At 43.2% G+C, this 19270-nt stretch overlaps 1 protein-coding gene across 2 annotated transcripts in view; it reads left to right on the plus strand.

Annotated features, from left to right (window-relative positions):
- adarb1b (adenosine deaminase RNA specific B1b) overlaps positions 1-19270 on the plus strand; it is a 112708-nt gene that overhangs the window by 55242 nt on the left and 38196 nt on the right. For both annotated transcript variants that reach the window (XM_083996799.1, XM_083996798.1), the window contains exon 3: positions 18589-18626. The gene's annotated coding sequence lies outside the window, so the exon portion shown is untranslated. The remainder of the gene's footprint in view (positions 1-18588; positions 18627-19270) is intronic.

Raw genomic sequence — 19270 nt, forward strand, 5'->3', positions numbered from 1 at the left:
GTTCATGTCGCTCTGTGCAAGCAGTGCTGCACATTAGAGAAATGCTCAGGGGTTTGTATCGGAGCACTATGGGGGAGAGTTGACAGCTATTTTACCCAGAGCTTAATGGGTCACTATAAACAAAAGCTCAAAATGATCCAGGCTTTATGTGGCTGTTACAGCTGAATGAAATGCCTGCCTCAACTCTGATGTTGATTTGGAGATTGGCTCAAGACATCCAAATGAGGTATTACATCTGCAACAAGAAATGTTGTTAGAAGATGAGGTTGAAATGGTAAAGGGATAGTTCAACATTTTGGCAAACTAGCCCATTGCCCTAGTCCTAGGAGTAGGTTTGTTACTTTTAGTTGTTAGTGGTGCAAGTTATTTTTAGAACGGCGGAGCAGAGCCGCGAGCTGACGCTAGAGCTACGCTACGGAGAGTAATGGGATTTCTTGGTTTCCCTCATCAAACTCATCAGATACACAATCCAACAACTCCAAAATGCTCTTGTGAACAAGTTGTGGCCTGCACATTCACCACACTATGAGATAATAAAGGAACATTACGAGTTGTTTTCAAGGTAAATGCAAAACCACAGATGCATGTTCCCATCGGGGGGCAGTTTTTCGGCAAGCAGTCTCTGCATTTACATAGGTCTAAGCAGCTCGTGGCTCTGCTCCGCCATTCTAGAAATAGCTTGCACCGACAATTAAAGGTAACAAACCTACTCCTAAAACTATAGGGATTATGGCAATGGGCCAATTTGCCAAAATGTTGAACTATCCCTTTATACAAGAGGACACCTGAAGTGTTTGATTTTGTAAGTTTCTTTTTCGACAAGAGACACCCAGCAGAGCTACATTATGCACTGGTTCGCCCTCCACAGTTTTTTTTGGCTGACTTCAAAACATATGTACTGTACTTTGCTACATGTCGTGATGCAGTTGAACGCCAGCCCATTTGTGACTGCTCGGTCAATATATGAAATATTGATGTGATAGAACGACAAATGGCTTCTTCTTGAATGTTGCATGCAGAAAATGACAGACATTTGCTGGCATGTTTTAGTGCACTTCTAAGCAGTCAGATGACATTATGCACTCTTGGTTGGCTGTTGACATAAATATGATTATAATACATATATAAGGATGGAGCCGATTCTCACTGGAGAAGGTTTTTTTTTGTGTGTGTACGTGTGTGGAAAGTGGACAGTTGTGTCAGTGGAGGGAATCACTCCTGTGCCTCCTCCTAACACTGCGGATGACTGCATCTTCTCTCTCACTCACTCCCTCCCGCCCCCATTTTCTATCTCCCCCAGGCTCAGAGCTGGTGTGTTTTTTTGTGTGTGTGTGTGTGTGTGCGCATTGCTCTCATCTATATTGTTTGTAGTAAACATCATTACTTTCGTTTCTGCTTAAGTGATAGATAAAAGTTGAAAAAAAAACTACGTATAGTAGGGATCAGATGAGCGCTACCTAACATGCTGGGGTAAGCCATTATCAATAAGGCTAAAGCTATGCTACGGTTGGGTGCCGAAGGCCCTGGGTGAGCAGTAACAAGAACCACAACAACAAAAAACAGCCTTGGCAGCCCATGACCTCATTGTCTGATCATGTCAAAAATGCTGCTGCCAACAGTGCGTTTGCCTCAGCTTGTCTCTGCCACTTCCCACCTTTTTTTTAGACGTTAGTTTGTCCCATTATGTCATTTCATTTCAACTCCACTACGGCCTCCCCTCTCTCACGCTCCATTGTAATTACAAGCACCATTTATGTATGGTGATATCAACAGTGTATCGTGACCTCTCTCTCTTCTGGTCTGTGGAGTCAGTGTTTAAAGGGATAGTTCAACATTTTGGCAAATTCTCCTATTGCCATAATCCCTATAATTATAGGTTCATTACCTTTAATTATAGGTGCATGTTGTTTTGAGATCTGCGGGGCAGAGACGTGAGCTGCTCAGCTAACACAAAGCTCAACTGTCCCTCAAAACTCATCAAATACACAATCCAACAACTCCAAAACGCTCTCGTGGACAAGCTGTGACCTGCACATTCACCGTGCTATGAAGTAATCATGTAACATTACGAGATGGAGTTGTTTTCAAGGCAAATGCAAAGCAGGAACTACATGCCAGACATGGCTGCTGGGCGGAGTGATTTCAAAAGCACAAGTAGTTCTGAATATTTACTTAATGTGTCATAATGTTACATAATTATACATGATTATTTCATAGTGTGGTGAATGTGCAGGTCACAGCTTGTCCATGAGAGCATTTTGTAGTTGTTGGATTGTGTATTTGATGAGTTTTGAGGGACAGAGGACCAGTACCATTCACTTCCATTGTGTTCGCTGATCAGCTCATGTCTCTGCCTGGCGGATCTCAAAATAACATAGCAAACAAGGTAATGAACCTAACTACTCCTATGACTATAGGGATTATGGCAATAGGCAAATTTGCTGAAATGTTGAACTATCCCTTTAAGCATCTCAACTTCTCCGCTCTCTCTTTCTCCATTGTCATCATCACAGCTGAGCGTGACCCATCATGTTTGGAAACTAGTTATATAAACATGGCCCTGAGCCTTTTACCACACTAATGCCAGCCTGTGACACAGTGTACAGTATGTACATGCAGGGCAAGCCTCTACGTCGGCTTTCATTCACAATTTGGGATGTAGAGTGTAAGTAAGTGAGCGCGCACCAAAGCGGTGAACGTTGCTTCGCACGGCAGCCCCGCTGCTTGTGGTAAGTGACTTTTTCAAAATAAAGCCTCAGAGTATTTTATTCATGGTCCTGCATCTGGAACAAAGCTATGTTTTTTTTTTTTTTTTTGTTTCCGCCTCCGCAAAGGTGAGAGAGTGTGACCATCGCGCAAAAATGCAGAAGCAGAAGGTCAAGGCCAGCTAAAAATGAAGTGTGTGTGTGTTTGTGTGTGTGTGTGTGTGTGTGTGTTTGTGTTTGTGTATCAGGAGAGAATAGAACATTGTGTCATTGAAGTCCACTCAAGTTCACTGACAGCAAATCTACCCATAATGCTTTGTAACACATCAGAGAGCATCTCACGGGGCTCCAAATTACCTCTCACATCTGCTGCTGCTCTGTGCCACAAATACCCCCCAAACCCCCCCCACACACACACACACACACACACACACACACACAAGTAAACTGTCACACATGCACATGAGTGCCAAAAGCCAAGCGAGGGCCTGTTAGGATTGATTAGAGTGTCATAAGTGAAGTGATGATGTGCTTAAACGGAAATTATGGGGAAAGTTTGGCTAATTGATTGTTCTGTCAAACCAGTGGATCTGACTCGCATTTCAGATGATTATTTCACAATCAGCGCGCTGGCATGTGCACAGTGAGAAGAAGCATAGGTCCGGTGCAAACTGTGAGATGATGAGAGACAAGACAAATGGCGATTTACACAGTATCGTTTCAGTGAGAGTGTTCAAATGTAACATCAAATGAGACACCAGGCCAGATCGCTTTGCACCAAAGAGACGTGTAGGAAGCAAAGCACTGAGGATACTGTACAGTAGGTGAGTCCAGCAGCAGCTCCCCTCAGGAGGTTTGCATTTTCCTCTGAAGTTCTACCGTGTTGTTTCCTGTCTGTAGTGGAGCGTCCATGCCCAACTAAAAAGGATTTGGGAGCAAATGGGGCGAATCTCCAGAGACAAGGACGAGCTTCTCCATCACAAGTCTAATGTAGCTTTTAAGGTGCAATTTGCAGATTTCAAAACATTCATAGGCCGTTTACACTGAAGGACCCCCACCACCACTAAAGAAAATCACATCTCGCCCTGAAATCATCTCAAGAAACACATCAGTGAAATATGAACCATTACGGCAGCCCTACAAGTCCTGAGCCGTAACTGTTTCTCTCAGGTTTCTCTTTTGCAGATAGAAATATTCTAAATCACCCGTGAAATAACACACACACACATAAACAACATCCTATGTAGAAAAGCTGTATAATATTATCTGAAAATAATACTTTAAAAAGTCAAATTACAATCTCGGAAGCTTTTCAGTGTTTGTCTTAAATAGCAGTTCACAACCACAATGAGAAAGGTTCCTGCCCGGGCTTCTTGCAGAGTTTTCTGCTGTATACGCCTCAGTAAAGGCCTACCCACTCGCATCAAGGAATTATTAAATTTTTATGAAACATTGACCTTCTGCAGGCACCGTATCACACAGATGAGTCACCATCTGTCTGTTTCAGCTCACTGGTTGACAGTGATTAATTGACTGATCGCAATCTACGTTTGCGTTATAAAGTCACAAGAGGAAAAAAACAAGTGCTGTTTTAAGTCTGATGATGTTAGTTCGATAACCAACAGCTAAACACACTTTGCCCAAAAGAGTCTTAGTTGAGCTTCATGATGTTTCCTTGTTTGGTCCAGTCTGGGTTCATCATCTTCCATCACATACAGTACCAAACATAGCCTTCAAAATAAAAGCACTCTTTGTTCACTCTTTTTTTTTAAACCATTAATAGCACCACGGAGCAATGTTTTCATAAGTGGGCTCCCATTTTTGTTTGTTTGCATAATCGGGTAACTTGACACACACCCATACTGCCGGCTTCATGTGATCCTGCTGATTAACAGTTGCCCATGGCGCCATGCCAGGAACTGTAGTACCGTAACTGTGACAACAAGTCAAGTCATGAAGAAAAACTGCAGCCTTGCACACATGGATGTAAACAATGCACAATATGAAATATTTAAAGAAAAAATGCTAATGCTTCATGAAAAAAAGATCCAACACATTTGTCAGGCCTAAAGATAACAAACAATAAAAGTTGGTGAAAAAAAAACTATCAATAGAAACATAATTTTGTTTGCTTACAAGAATAGTCCAGGCAATCTTTATGCCTCCCCTCCCCTCCTCAGTCTGGGAGCCACTGGTGCTGAATCTGTGGTAACAGCATCCTCTAACAACTTTAACCTCCTTGTTGTGTGTGTCTTTATATCAATGACCACTTTGCCCGGTAGTTTCCCGACTGTAGTAGACGGTGCAGGTCAGTATTTAAAAGGTGTTCAGGGATAATGAGCCTCTGCTTTCAAGTCCCCACTCTTCTCATTGTGCACAAACAAGCAAAGGATTCAAAATGTGTAGATGGCAGTGAATTGTTTTTTAGTTGGTTCACCTTTTCCCTCTCCCTGCATCCAGAAAGCACTCAATCTCACATTTACATTTGCTCCCAGTGCCATTTCCACTCTATCATAAGCTCTCTCTGCCTTTCTCATCCTCTCTGCTGTTTATCTGCCCCCTCATTCTGTCTATTTCGGTCTCCCTTTTACCTCCAAACGGCCAAATGACATTGAAACCCTCCTGAGTCAGCATGTTAGTACCACATTGAATCATTAGTCCTTCAGCCCTCTGAGCAGCTCCACATAAAACCAGATGACGATGTCTCATACTTATTAATTAAAACGCAAGGCGGTTTCCTTCTGTCAGAACGACAGCGTGCGCAATAAAATGGGCAATAAAAGAAAAATTAACAATATTGTTAATAAAAGAATTCGTGGAGTGAAACAACTGGGACTCAAATCCATTAAAACGGATAGAATATTTGGACAATAAAACTTGAATATTTTCTCTGCAGATATTCTTTTTTCAAGTGTACTTTTAAAAGTGGCTATTAGGGATGCAGTACTGCCTGAAATCTAAAATAGTAACCCTTATATAACCATGGCCTTTGCCTGGTGAAAGGAGATGTCAAATGCAGTGCTGCAGTGTAATGGCTTTAAATCTTTCTCAGAGCGCAACGATGAAACAAACGGAGAACAGGAAATGAGAGCAAAAGGAGTTTTTTGTGTGTGTGTCGTTATGCATTTATTTTGTTGGCAATTGTTTTCTTTTTCTTTTTCTAGGAGAAACTAAGGATGAAATATTGAGGTGGTGTTACATTCCAAGCACTAATTTCTAGCTTGTGTAATTTGGATAGTTAGACGAGGAAGGCACAGCACTGATATCATATTGTTGTGTTTTTTCTAAAGTTCTGACAGTGATTCATTAGACCGGTTCTGCTCGTGTCCTTGTTTGCAGTCCTTGGTTTTACCTCTAAAAGAAACCCTGCAGACTCTCGTGGTTTCATAAAATGCAGCTGTCAACATCACAGTTTTTAAAAAAAATTACCAAGGCAACAAGCAATCACACACGCAGCAAAAGAGAAATTTCCACAGACATGTAGACAGATAAAAAGCAGCCAGTGAGCAAATCAGACCAGCTTTGTTCACTGGTCCATATTAGAGCGGGCCCGAGGCAGCCGTGGCCAGATGGCAATCCCAGAAAGATGTTCCACCATCCTATCTTATTGATACTGACTCGCTGCCTACAGCTCATGTGTGTTTTAGGGGGCGGCTCTATACTCCATCTTCTTTACAGATAGTCCTGTCTTTCTTCTAATACACGTTTATCAGAGGGGGATTCACCTCGTGCACACGCGCTCACACCTGAGAGGTGACTGCTGTAATCTCCCGCTGTGGAGCGCTGGGAGCAAACATTCAATCATTTAAAACTTTACACACACACACACACACAGCACTAAAAAAGAAAACAACCATGTTTGTGTTGGCGTGTGTCAGGCAGAGAGGAGAGAGGACTTTGAGGAAGAGCGGAAAAAAACAAAGAGTGGAAAGCGAGGGGGTGGGAGGGGTGGGTCGGGGTTGGATCGGAGAGGGGGAGGGGAGGGGAGGGGAGGGCTGGCAGAGGGATTGAGGCTCGGGCGCCACAGGCACATCTGCCCATGCCTCACTTCCCGCTCTGTGGTCTCTGGTCTGGCACACTGACACCAACAACAACACATCAGGAAGCTGTCACTTTGTTTTATTTACAGTACTAGTACGCTTGCTTTCCCTAAGATCGTCCTCTCAAGAGTGTGATGGTTAATTGTGTCTCGTGCAAAAAGGATAAAATGCAGCTCGGTTTCCTTAATTATTTTTTTTAAGTTTGTGTTCTTGCTCTGTTTCACATGAACAGGAGGGAGCTTTGGGCTGACAGTATACTGGAGTGTGCAGCGAGGGGTTAAACAGGCCTCGCTCCGTGACGTCTCAGTGGTTGTAATCAAGGAGGGAGGCTTGGAAGTTGTTGTTGGATTGACCACATAATTCAAACTGTAAACTTGCCACATTGCCACAAATTTTGCTTCATTATTATATAAGACTGTACATAAACCTGTTGTGGCCGTATTAATAAGAAAGAGGAGAGGGGGAGCCTGGCTCTTTCCAGCAGAGAGATACAGAACCTGTAAAAAAAAAAAAAAAAAGATATCTTTTCTCTGGACTCCAGCTTCCAATTCTTTGGAGTCTGTGTGAATTTCCCTGAGGCCATATGTCAGGATTACCTCCTGACCTCCGTGATAGGAATAAGAGATTATCTTGTACGTTTTTGAATATATTTTTCCATTCATGTCCACTTCAGGTCCTGAACCTGGCTTTTTCCTCCAGTCTCGCATGAAACTGCTGCACTTGCAAGATAAACTAACTAACATATGTCATATTACAAGGTGAGACCCACAAAAGAGACAAAAATAAGTCTTTAAGGCACTGCGTGTAACACCGCAACTAGGGCTCTATCAATCAAAACAATGAGAAAAAGAAAAAGACGGCATCAGGTGACATTGCCAAGTAGCGAGGGATCAGGACGTCTTGGAGACACTGGTGGCTGAGCTGCAGAACACTAGAACACTTTTTTAAAAGAAGGCTGGGAATAGTGAGATCATTTATACACATCTCAAAATATTATATATAAATGTTATAACATAAATACCATTCATTACCTGAAATGTGAAGTTCCTATGTGCGTTGGTGTTTCCTTTGCCGGTCATACAGGTCATATCGATGAAGGCCTTCCCACAAATGGTTGTCATGTCAGCAGGTGTAAGCGTTGGCCTACTTTACGGGATATCCAGGTTTTATGTTTTGTCATCTCATACACTCTCGGAGTCAGACGCACACAAAATGTGAGCACAACATGCCGTGGCCTACTTCTCCAGCACCTCTGTTGTAATTCCATCTGTAACCACTGAATAGGAGTGTGTGTGTGTGTGTGTGTGTGTGTGTGTGTGTGTGTGTGTGTGTGTGTGTGTGTGTGTGTGTGTGTGTGTGTGTGTGTGTGTGTGTGTGTGTGTGTGTGTGTGTGTGTGTGTGTGTGTGTGTGTGTGTGTGTGTGTGTGTGTGTGTGTGTGTGTGTGTGTGTGTGTGTGTGTGTGGGAAAGCCTGAACCACCATTGTTGCAGAACAGAAAGGCTGCAAGAAGAAGAAAGGATGGCGAGGCTGTGCAGGCTGGATTTAGTGTCTCCATCTTGGAAGTGGTTTAATTAGCTTCAACTCCACATTCCTCTCCAATGAGAACGTCAGAGAGTCGGAGGAACATGTCCGCGTATGCAAACATAACCATACAAACATCAACACGCATTTACACATTCCACCATAATTACAGTCAGACTGATTCTCAAGCGTTTTGTGTGGACTCTTCTCTTTTCACTTTCACCGTTTCCAACTTAATGAGAACTCAGGTGGCAGTGCAAGATGCTCGCTCTGGGCGGTGGCGGCAATGCAGATGTTACCTGGTGGCTCTATGCTTTCCTGTGTGTGTGTGTGTGTGTGTGTGTGTGTATGTGTGCGTGTTTGTGATTGCAAGCCAGCTGTGATGGCCAGCTGCCCACTTTACCAAGGCCTTGGCAGCTCCCCAGATGGTTGACCCAGATAGAGGAGAGGAACACGCACTTACACTCTCTTTGATACACACACACAAGCGCGCGCACATGGTGAGATGTACACCTGCACGGGGACCCTGCACACACAGCTCCCTGCCTAGTCCCACTGGAGCAGGTGAGGGAGCAGAGGGAGAGTTTTTATGGCTTATTTTCGGCATGACCTCAAACTTTTTTTTTTTCCTGGTGCAGTAAAGTTTTATGACAATGTGGCCCTTTGTTGTTGCATGGTGCACCAGGCAGTAGTAAGTGGGAATTAGGAGTTTAATTCAGGGACTATCAAATTTAGATGGTAGTTTCATATGATGTCACTATTGCAGAGGTAAAAAAAAAAAAAAAACAGCTGAAAAGCCTGTTTGTCTCCAACATGGAGCTAAACTGGTACTGTAGCATCCCTTAGAGTGTGAAAGTGAGAGGTTTGAAAGTACAGTATGCGTTTCAAATATACATGTAGCTTAATGTTAACACCTCTGAAAGTTGTTGAGGTAAATACTTTGTAATAGCTAGTCAGAAAATCCGGCATCAGTTGTAAGCACTGGAATATACAGTATCAAGAATGGAAAGGAGTGTAAGTGTAATGTGAGAGTGATTGTCTATAGCAGAGGCTTTCAATTAGAATTCACCAGGGTCCAGTTACTCTCCAACATCATCTCACCATGTGTGTCCATCTCACTGACTGACTCAAGCAGCAGCGACTGGCTGAGCAGTGTCATGTGACCACTGCCATAAAGCCTGGAGAAGCCGTGCCCGTTAAAATAGAATCGCTCTGTCAAAATTTAATCATGCTCAATAATTTATGGGTTATATGTTGAGATCCAGAGAGGACGGTGTCTGGGTCCAGGTCCAGGCTGCTGGCCTGTGATGAAGCCGTAGGAAATGACCTGAGCTTGCAGTTTGTCTCAGGTCCATGCAGGGAGCTCATTTATAGCAGATATTTATAGCAGACTGTGTCTTTAGTTGCACTTCCACTTGTATCAGCAGCCTTGTTTTTAAGCAAAAAATGTCCATTCGCTGCTCAGCAGAGTGGAGCATTTGGCAAGTTAAAGGAGACATATTATATATCCCTTTTTCACAAATTAAAATAGTTCCCAGGTGTCTTAAAGATGTATCTGTGACATGCTTCGGTCAGAAATCCTCAAAGATCAAACATCACAGCTCTTTTTATCCGCTCAAAACAGCCCTGCAGAACGGCTGGTTTCAGTGTCTGTCTCTTTAAATGCAAATGAGCCACTGCTCACCCCGCCCCGCCCCCTCTACTGGTATTCCCAGGTAGGGGTGATATTATGCAAATTTGAAAACTGATGACATCATTGTATTACAACTGAGGGAACAGCTCGTATAACCACAAGGATTTCAACCTTAGGAGCCTGCAAATTACAGACTTTGGGGGCCGGAAGGCAAGACAAACACCCAAATATATGTTAAAGAGCCTTCAAAAAGTGATATTTCCATAATATGTCCCCTTTAAGAGCTGGGAAGGTGGTCAAGACCAAAACAGAGCTGTATGGACAGATAATATTAGATTTACATGTACACATTTACACGTCCTAAAAAATGTAAGTCATTTCAACAGATTAGAAAACTATACAGATAAGTTATGTTAGGGAATGTTTTTTTTGTTTTTTAGCATCAAACCTGTAATTTTTTACTGTGATGAAATAGTCCATAATGATGCTGAGGGTTAGCCAGCCACAGACTGCTGTAGTCTCTAACCTTCACCTGTCACAATGTCTCCATGGACCCTCCATGCAGTTCAATAACAAATCACCTCTAAAACATTTACTGTTCTTCTGCCTTTAAGGCGCCAACGGACGTCATTGCAGAGTCGCATTGACATATGTAAGAGATGGGACAGATGTTGGCGCAGTTGTGTCCCAACATTAAACCTTCCAGTTCTGTGCCAGCTTTGTTTGGCTCAGTGTAAACAAGAAAAGGTCGGCATTTTGAAGCGTCTTTTTCACAGCGGTATGGTGGGGTCTCGGCTGTAAGGTGGGGGGTTTTCTCCTGTATTCAGAGGTAATATTCTGCAGACACATATGCATGTGTGTATGTGCAGATGGGGGGTGCGTGCGTGAGTGCAGTCATTATCCTCAATGTCACACCGCATTGCAGTGCAGTAAAAGCTTGTAGTAACTGTGAGTGTTGTAGTGTGTGTGTGTGTGTGCGTTATACTGTATATTTGATCCAACAGTTTCAGGGCAGGCTTCCCAGGGCTCATATACTTCCAATATCTGTTACTGGGACTGAAATTGAGTTGATTATTCAGTTAAAAGATTTTCTTTTTTTGCTTTTTCATTCCAGTTTTGTATTTTTTTGTGTATTTCTTTTGCTTTTTCTGCCCGTTCTCTCTGTCTGTTTCTCTGTCCACCTCACTCCTCTTCATTACATCCGCCCTTGCTCTGATAATTAAATACCCCCCTCTCTTTTTTGTCCTTTTCCCCTCTGTGACCAGATTCATTTCTTTCCTTGTGACCTCAAGTTTCCCCCTCTTCTCTCTAACACAGGAAATGGAGGGTTGCGCCGTCAACAAGGGCACACAGCAGAGCAGAAAGATAAATTGGTTGAGAGAAGAGGCTCATTCGTCATAGGGGGAAATGCTGACGTCTATGTTGTAACATATAATAAGACAGAAAGGACTATTAAAAGTGAGGAGAATAGAACAGTGGTTCAGCGTGATGGGTGGCAGGATAGAAACTCTGTTTAGATTATGAGCAACTAACTTATGTGTGTACAGTATGTTACACTCAGCCACAGTTTATCATCACATCATAATACCATTAAAGGAGACATATCATGCCCCCTTTCCACAAATTAAAATAGTTCCCAGGTGTCTTAAAGACATGTCTGTGACATGCTTTGGTCAAAATAACCAAAGGATCAAACATCACAGCTCTTTTCATCCTCTCAAAACAGCCCTGTTCAGAACGGCTGGTTTCAGTGCCTGTCCCTTTAAATGCAAATGAACCACTTGCCCCACCCCTTCTACCGGTCCCAGGTAGCGGTGGTATTATGCTAATTCGAATCCTAGTTACATCACTGGAAGACAACTGAGCGAACAGCTCGTAAAACCACGTGGATTTCAATCTAGGGAGCCTGCACATTACAGATTTTTTTGTCAATTCTCACATTTTTTGGGGCCAGAAGGCAAGACAAACACCCAAATATATGTTAAAGAGCCTTCAAAAAGTGATATTTCCATAATAAGTCCCCTTTAAAATGTCTTCAAGCCCTTTAGAAAGGAAACACTAACGATCATTGATGACAGTACATTTTAGTGTCAGGTAATGATATTTTCTGGCCACGCTTTGCGTCGAGTTTGGGCTTGAACTGAGAGGATCAGTCATCGTTATCATGCTCCAAAATTACATTCGGTGCCATGCAGCCTACCTGCCATTGGAAACAGAGCGCCCAAGTTGGATTTTGTCAGTGTTGCCATGACAACATGCAAATCTTTTATTTTAGTTTATTTATTTTTTTTAGGATTTCCCAGAGATTGTTGTCAAAACGTTGCTTGCAGCAGCTCAGCTGAGCCAGAGCCGGCAACACAAGGAGCAACACGCCAACTGGGGAGCAGAATCAAAATAGTTGGGGCTCGGCCGGTCTTCAGTAAACCACCTCAGGTTGTCGCTCGCATCTCGAAGGGGAACATGAGAATGTGACGCCTTTTCGTTACGTCAAATTCACCGTCTATGTCAGGCTGTTGATTGATACTGGTGTGACATTTTCTGGCTTAAATAAAGTCTGGCAGCTCATAAACAGCCTGCTGCCCTGCACCCACCCTTCCTTCCCTCACAGCTTGTTGGCTTTGCCCTTCAGGTATACATGTTGCCAAAGGAGCTAACACAGAGCCACCTATTGTTCTGCTTATGCCTATATTGAGCACGGTCCAGCTCTGGCCAAAAAAAAAAAAAAACATAAAAAAACCCAAAGCCACAAGCTGTGGAGTGGATGTGTCGCAGACGCAGAGCTGGAGGTTCGGGAGAGGACCACACCCAGCTGTGGGATCTGATGGTAGGCTTGGGAACCAGAGGAAACTCCCATAGGAAGAATTAAGTCATTCCTATTTACAGGCCACTTATTTAGAACAGAAGCAGGCTCCTGTTTAGAGCTACAAACAGTAAAATATAGCAGCAGATAAATGATGGGGTTTCTGAAATAAAGCCGATTATTGGATTTTAGGAAGCCACTAGAAGTGACAAGATTATTTTAGCTGTCTGGTTTGTTTATAGAAAGTCCTGTGTGTTGAATGTGTACGCACATGCATGCGTGTGCGACTGGCAGAGACAAGCCTTAGCTTGTGCGTTCTGTTTGCGTTTTTCCGTTAGTTTCGTCCTGATTTCAGTCTGGCCGTTTCACATGCGGTGCAGTTTTTGTTGCTGCTGACTCTCCCTGTTGGTGAGGGTGTCCTGGCCAGGTGGCGCCTCTGATACATGTGGAGACACCAGCTGCGTCTTCACCTGCCACCGTGGAGCTTCATCAGGAGGCCCGGACAAATGTGAAAGTTCACACTATGGCCCCTTGCACATTCAGCCAACCAATGAGAGACATTGGTGCAATCTCAAGGACGATCCCTCACCGGCTTCCCGCAACTGTCACCTGCATTCGATGGAGTGCTCAGCTGAGCTGATGGTGTGTCTGTCAAAGACTGAACACTGAAATCCATCATTTTTAGCATTAATGAAGTAGCCACCGGAGAACGCGACGCTCGCTGCACCTTATCCAACCAAAGTAGTATGGGCTTGCACAAAATAGGACTCTAGCTGGTAAAGCAACCTTTTGCATTGTGAATTCTACCCAGCACCTGAAATATGCAGCCTTACATCGACTACCGAGCTCTCTCCCATTCAGCATCACAGAGTCTTTCCCTTGAAATGTCAGAAATACAGAATGTGAATCTGACTACAGAATAGCAGTGGTGGGAAGCCACAAAGCCATGCTGGAAATACAGCCAAATGCCTTTTGAAAACCCCCAAATAAATATTGCATTTAATTAAAATTCTGTTATGAAACATCTTTTTTTTCAGTCAAATAGCTCCAACTCTGAGAAAATAACTGATGTCTCTGAACAAGTTCGTTTCATCGGGGGTTGTGGGATGGTTGTCGGCTTCTTATTTTGAAAGCGAAAACTGTCACAACAGTGTGACAGTTTTTTAGTGCACTGGCAGCCGTTCAAAAAGACCCCGACTTCATGTTTGTGTGTACAAGTGAATCATCTAATGTGTTTATATAGGCGGCACCTACCAATACAACTCAGGCTTGTGTCTATTAAACTCAGTGTGTTTTTATTTTTACACTTCCACTCGTGGTCTCCCGGGGAGCTGGACAGTACAATACAAACAACCAAATAAACACAGTTGTCAATATAAGAGAGGCTGAATACACAGCATCCATTGTAGAGAGATGACCTTGCTATATGTTCAAGGATAGAGCTGCATTACATACTGTATGTGTTCAGGAGCAGCGGTACACACTGGGAATCTGATTTGAATATGCAAACACATGAAAACATCCTGTGTGCCATGTGTTCCCACTGCACAGTGTCCTGTAGCATCACTGCCCTCTGCTGGACGAGCCGCAGTAAAACAAAAACATTGCCATGATGGAGAAAAAAACAGAACATGGTGATCCAGCGCTCTGTCGCCCTTGAATTTTTATTATAGACACATACGCACACACGATCAGTCACAATATAATCACACACACACATTTAATGAAGTCATGTATTAATTAAAACTGAGTCCCCGTGTGTGTGTGTGTGTGTGTATGTGTGAGAAAAAAGCTAGGTCAGAGGGAGGGGTAGCGTTTAATGGCTTATCAGGACCCTGGCTAGCCCGTGTTTGTGTGTCTGTGTGTGTGTGCAGTGTGTGTGGCCAGTTGTTGCAAGCCATTGGCCTAATTTTTGGCTGAGGACCGAGAGTTGAGGTTTGTAGTCACGCACTTCTTTTATCACGCGCAGTTGAATCGCTTTCTGCCTCTCTTTCATAATCCTTCTCTTTCATAATCAACCTCTGACTTTTTTTTTTCTTTTTCTTTTTTAGCCTGGTCTCCAATGGCTGTTCACTCATCTACTGTCCTTTTCTAATCACCCCTGTCAAGTTAACCAGATATCCTGTATGGTTATCATCCACCCGCTGCCCTCCACCCTTGTCCTAAGAGAGCTAATAGGAGGTTCTCACCTATTACACCTCTAATACAACCACAATTGAGACATATACACACACACACACTACCCCTCAGCTCTAAAAGCCCTCAAACACTCTCCCTCCTGTCTCTACTAATCTCTCACACACAATCTCTCCCTCTCCCTCTCACACTCTTGCCAAACTCTGTGCACAAGATGAGGTTCAGTGAGTGTTGCTTTAGGAACGTGACTTCCTCACAAGGCAATGAAACTCCACTCCCGCCTGGACATTTTTCATCTGTCTTCATATTCAGGTATTCAGGCACCACAGGACAGGCGTTTACCTACACGTCAGGGTTTTTTAGTTTGGGTCTCTCCAGCCACTTGGGATAACTGCTTCAGCATGCATCTGAAAGAGCACGGGTCCATTTTTGTCTTTCAGGAGGAAAGAATGTCTTTTATCAGCAACTAAGAGAACACATCAAGGTTTGTTTTTTATTTTCTTCTCCACATTTGTTGCTTGTTAATTTTTTTTTTTTTGCCTTGCTTCAGACCAGCTTGTTAGCTTGATGGCATTTTGTGTGTAGCCGCCGATTTTTAATGAGGAAAGCTTATAAATCCTAATGAGCATCCAGCATCGGGTGAATCTGAAGCTTCTCTGTGTAAATATAAGAATATCCACATGTCACTTTAATGATGCTGCAATATTTGACCCATCTCCCCTTTTGTGTATCTCAGTTTATCAAGATGCATTTCACAATTTAGAAATTTAAAAGCTCCAAAGCTCCTATTAATGAACCGTGATTTAATCAAAGTCCATCAGCTATTGTAACGCCGAGCTCTTAAAATTTCTGCATCTCGTTAACTGGCTCTTAAATTCAGATGTCGGCTTTAGAAAAGGCTTGGAAAAAAAATGAAAAATGTTCTCAGTGGGTCTATTTTTAGAGCTTTGTGCTTTTAAGTTCACTGTGAGTACATGTATGAAGTAACAGATGGGCTCGCCACAGTAGCCTGGATTTCTTCCCTGTGAAGCTGTTAAGGAGGTTGTTTTTGTCAATGGTTGTGTTTCTCTGTCAAACCGCTGCAAAGGCCACCAGGAGTTTAGTTGTTATTTGAGACTGGAATGCCTTTAAATTCAGTCTGGATAACCACAGAGTATTGGCTGCATAACCACAGACCTCTTTCCTCCGGTCCATTCAGTGTGTGTTGAAAATGCCAGCAGAGAGAGAGAGAGTAGTGGGTAAAATCCCTGCCAGTGGAACAACATGTGCCTCTGTGGAGCGTTGCACCGGCTCTGTTCTCCCATGTCTGCAGCCTTCGCTCAGTCGCTATAAATTAAAATATGAAGGGGAAGTGGAGTGGCTGGTCTCCTTTCATAAAACAAAGCAAAATAAAAAAACAGTGGCCCGGCCAAGGCAGTTGTGGTGCAGCCCCGTCCTGCCACAGTTATGGTTGGCTTGAAAACAGAAGCATGAATGAATTTGCATCTGGAGTATATTTGAGCTCACTCGTGCTGACTCCTGCGTCTAACCCCCAAATTCGTATGGCCAGTCTGATGTCGAATGTTTTTTTGTTTTGTCCTTCCTACCGGCCGCCTTTTTTCTCCAAACTCTCTTTCCATCTGAGCTTTTCTCTGTTGCTGTCTTACGTTCTTTCTCCCTCTCTCTTTCTGCTCAGTTTAACTTCATGTGCTTAATTGGCAAGCCTCCACCCCAAAAAACCTCTAATTTGGCTTTTGAGAACATTTTATATGGAGCAGTGGGAGTGTGGGTCGTGGGGGAGTTGGGCAGCGGTGAAGACAGCCTCATTGACCCTAACTGACCCCGCGAAGGTTTGAGATCCTGCTTCAGGAACATTTTTCCTTCACCTGACATTACCTTTTCCTCACATCATCCGACCTCATCTCCCTCTCTTCATTTCTACGGCTCTGTCCTGACTTGCCTCGTTTCTTTATCTTATGGTTCCCACTCAAGGATTTTTCTCTATATCCTCCCCTCTTATTTCCTTTACTCTTCTCAAGCTTTTATGTCTCTATTTCTTCTCCCCCTCCTTGTCTCTTATTCCATTACTATCATCTCTATCCCCAGCTGCTCTATCTACCACAGAGGCTATGGAGCTTTAAGGCATTTTCTTTCTTTTTTTTCTCACACTTGCCTGTAGATTTACTATTATTTTTAGCTGGTATGTGGACTTCCAGTAATATTGCTCAAGCTACTGCTTGCATTTTGGGAAGCTTCACTCACCAGAATTAGGATCTATATAGCAACATGGCTAAATGAAATAGATGTAACAAGTCTATCATCTTTGTGACATTGCTATAGGAGGGAATGTACATGATGTTATAACACATGTGGGACAGCTGATTTTGTACTACAATCTGTTTCAGACTGTGAGACAGCTTCATTTCTTAGTTAATCAGGTTCCAACCTTTTAATCTGTCTCTACACAGAGTATTTGTACAAGGTCACCAGTGCCTTTAAAAACAGTTGAATTGTTATTCGAGCACTGGGTACAGAAAAAGCAAACGGGCCAATCTTTATACGAGCCTGGCTCTGCTGCAGCACCGTCACTCAGGTCAGTTGTTTAAAAATGGCTTAACTTCAGTGAATTCTTGGCCTTTTTAATAATGCACAAACATTTTCTGTGTTTGCAGTAGCTGGAGCTCTTAAGTGGCGACTGATTTGTCTCGTCAAGAACAACAGAAACAGTGGGTGGTCCATTAGTAACCCTGTGGTTGCATTGCCTGCTTGTTTAGAGTCGCTCTGATTGACTCAAATCCTACAATGTTTATCCAATATGGACGTAGAAGACATCCCATGACTCTAACTCTTTGTTCATTTCAGCTACTGTCTCCTCAAGTGTAACCAAAACAAGCAGAAGATGTCAACGTCAAAATACTATGGGATTGCTCCTTGTGACTGGAATGTGCAAGATTTACTGTAGACTTCACATAGTTTCCATCACCATCATTCGTTATCGCTCCTGTTACATGTACGTCCATGTGGCGTACCGCAGACTGCCGTGCCATTAATCTAACCTTAATGTAAATATTTATCTACTCTAAAATTTTAGGTTGGCCTCCCTGTGAAATGGGGAAACTCTGTTGGACTTGGTTAGTGGGGAAAAAAAACAACTGGGTTTTCTGCTCCATAGCCTGGAGCACTGGTGGTTAAGTAGGCAGGTTAATGAGCAGTGATCTCTGTGGTTAATGTGTTCAAGGACGGCTTTGTCAACCGTTTTATACCGTTGTCTGAAACCTTTGTCAACCTTTAGCTTATTTATGTTCACGGAGCATAGTTTAATAATATGTTTATTCTCACTCTGTTTATTCTTTGGACGCCATTGCGATTATGATCAGTGTTCTCGGCAACAACTGGCCACATACACCACAACACATTTCTCAGGAAGCGCCTTGAGTCTGCCAATTGCCTTTTCTGAGAGGAAGGCCTTTAAATAGTGCGTGGGTTATATTGCAGAGAGACTTCATAAGCAAACACCAGCTTTTGTACGAATTCAGTCAGTGTGTAGCGGGGGAAAGACCAGCAGATGTGGAAAACCTAACAACCATCAATGCAGCTCACACCCGGTGCCAGTACCTTTCTTTGCCCCCTGTAACAACCACCAATAATTTGGACGAACCACTCACTGCGTCCTTTTAAACATTTCCTCTTAACTGTCAGTGTTTGACAGTAGCTTTGCGCTCTGCCAAAAGCGCTTTACTCACTTGGAACATTTTGTCTTTCTCTCTCCATCAGGTTTTTCCGATCACAGACGTCACACCGGAGCCAAAAAGGTGAGTGTTTTTTCCTTTACTTTTTCCACTTCTGTTGTTCAACTTATTACCTCCGTCTCCCCCGGCCCACATTAAAATACCTTGATAATGCTATAATACAGACCTTTTGTATAGTATCTGTCAACATAACTGACATAGGTGGAGTAGGGTCATCAATAAGAAATTCACCAAACGAGCATCATTTCAAGCGTTGGTGCCTTGAAACCATCTGCTGGGAGGATGTGGTTTAGCAACATCACAGGTGTTATTACAGAAGGTAACCACTAGAGGGAGGCAGAGTATTTCCTCTCACTCTTAGTGTGCCTCTCACTTCCAGGGGGAAATCAATAAAGCAGAATAAATATGAGTCGTTATCATAGAAAAATAACTGTCATGTGTAAATTAACATCAGCATTTCATGGATGAAACTTCATTTAGGTTGTAAGCTGTGTCTGTAAATGTTGTTGTACATATGTGAGTGTGTGAGTGAGAGCATGTTAAGAGTGTTTTCTTCACTGCAAAAGTATCTCCACCGCAGTTACAGGAATGTGTGATTAACTGAAAGCAGACAGAGGAAGTGGTGGGGCGTGGAGATGTCAGGTACTTTTTTTTGATGGTGGGGGGTGGGGGGGGTGGGGGGGGTCGGGCAGGTGAAGAGTGTGATT

This window comes from Trachurus trachurus, assembly GCF_905171665.1.
Source record: "Trachurus trachurus genome assembly, chromosome: 21".
Lineage (NCBI taxonomy): Eukaryota > Metazoa > Chordata > Actinopteri > Carangiformes > Carangidae > Trachurus > Trachurus trachurus.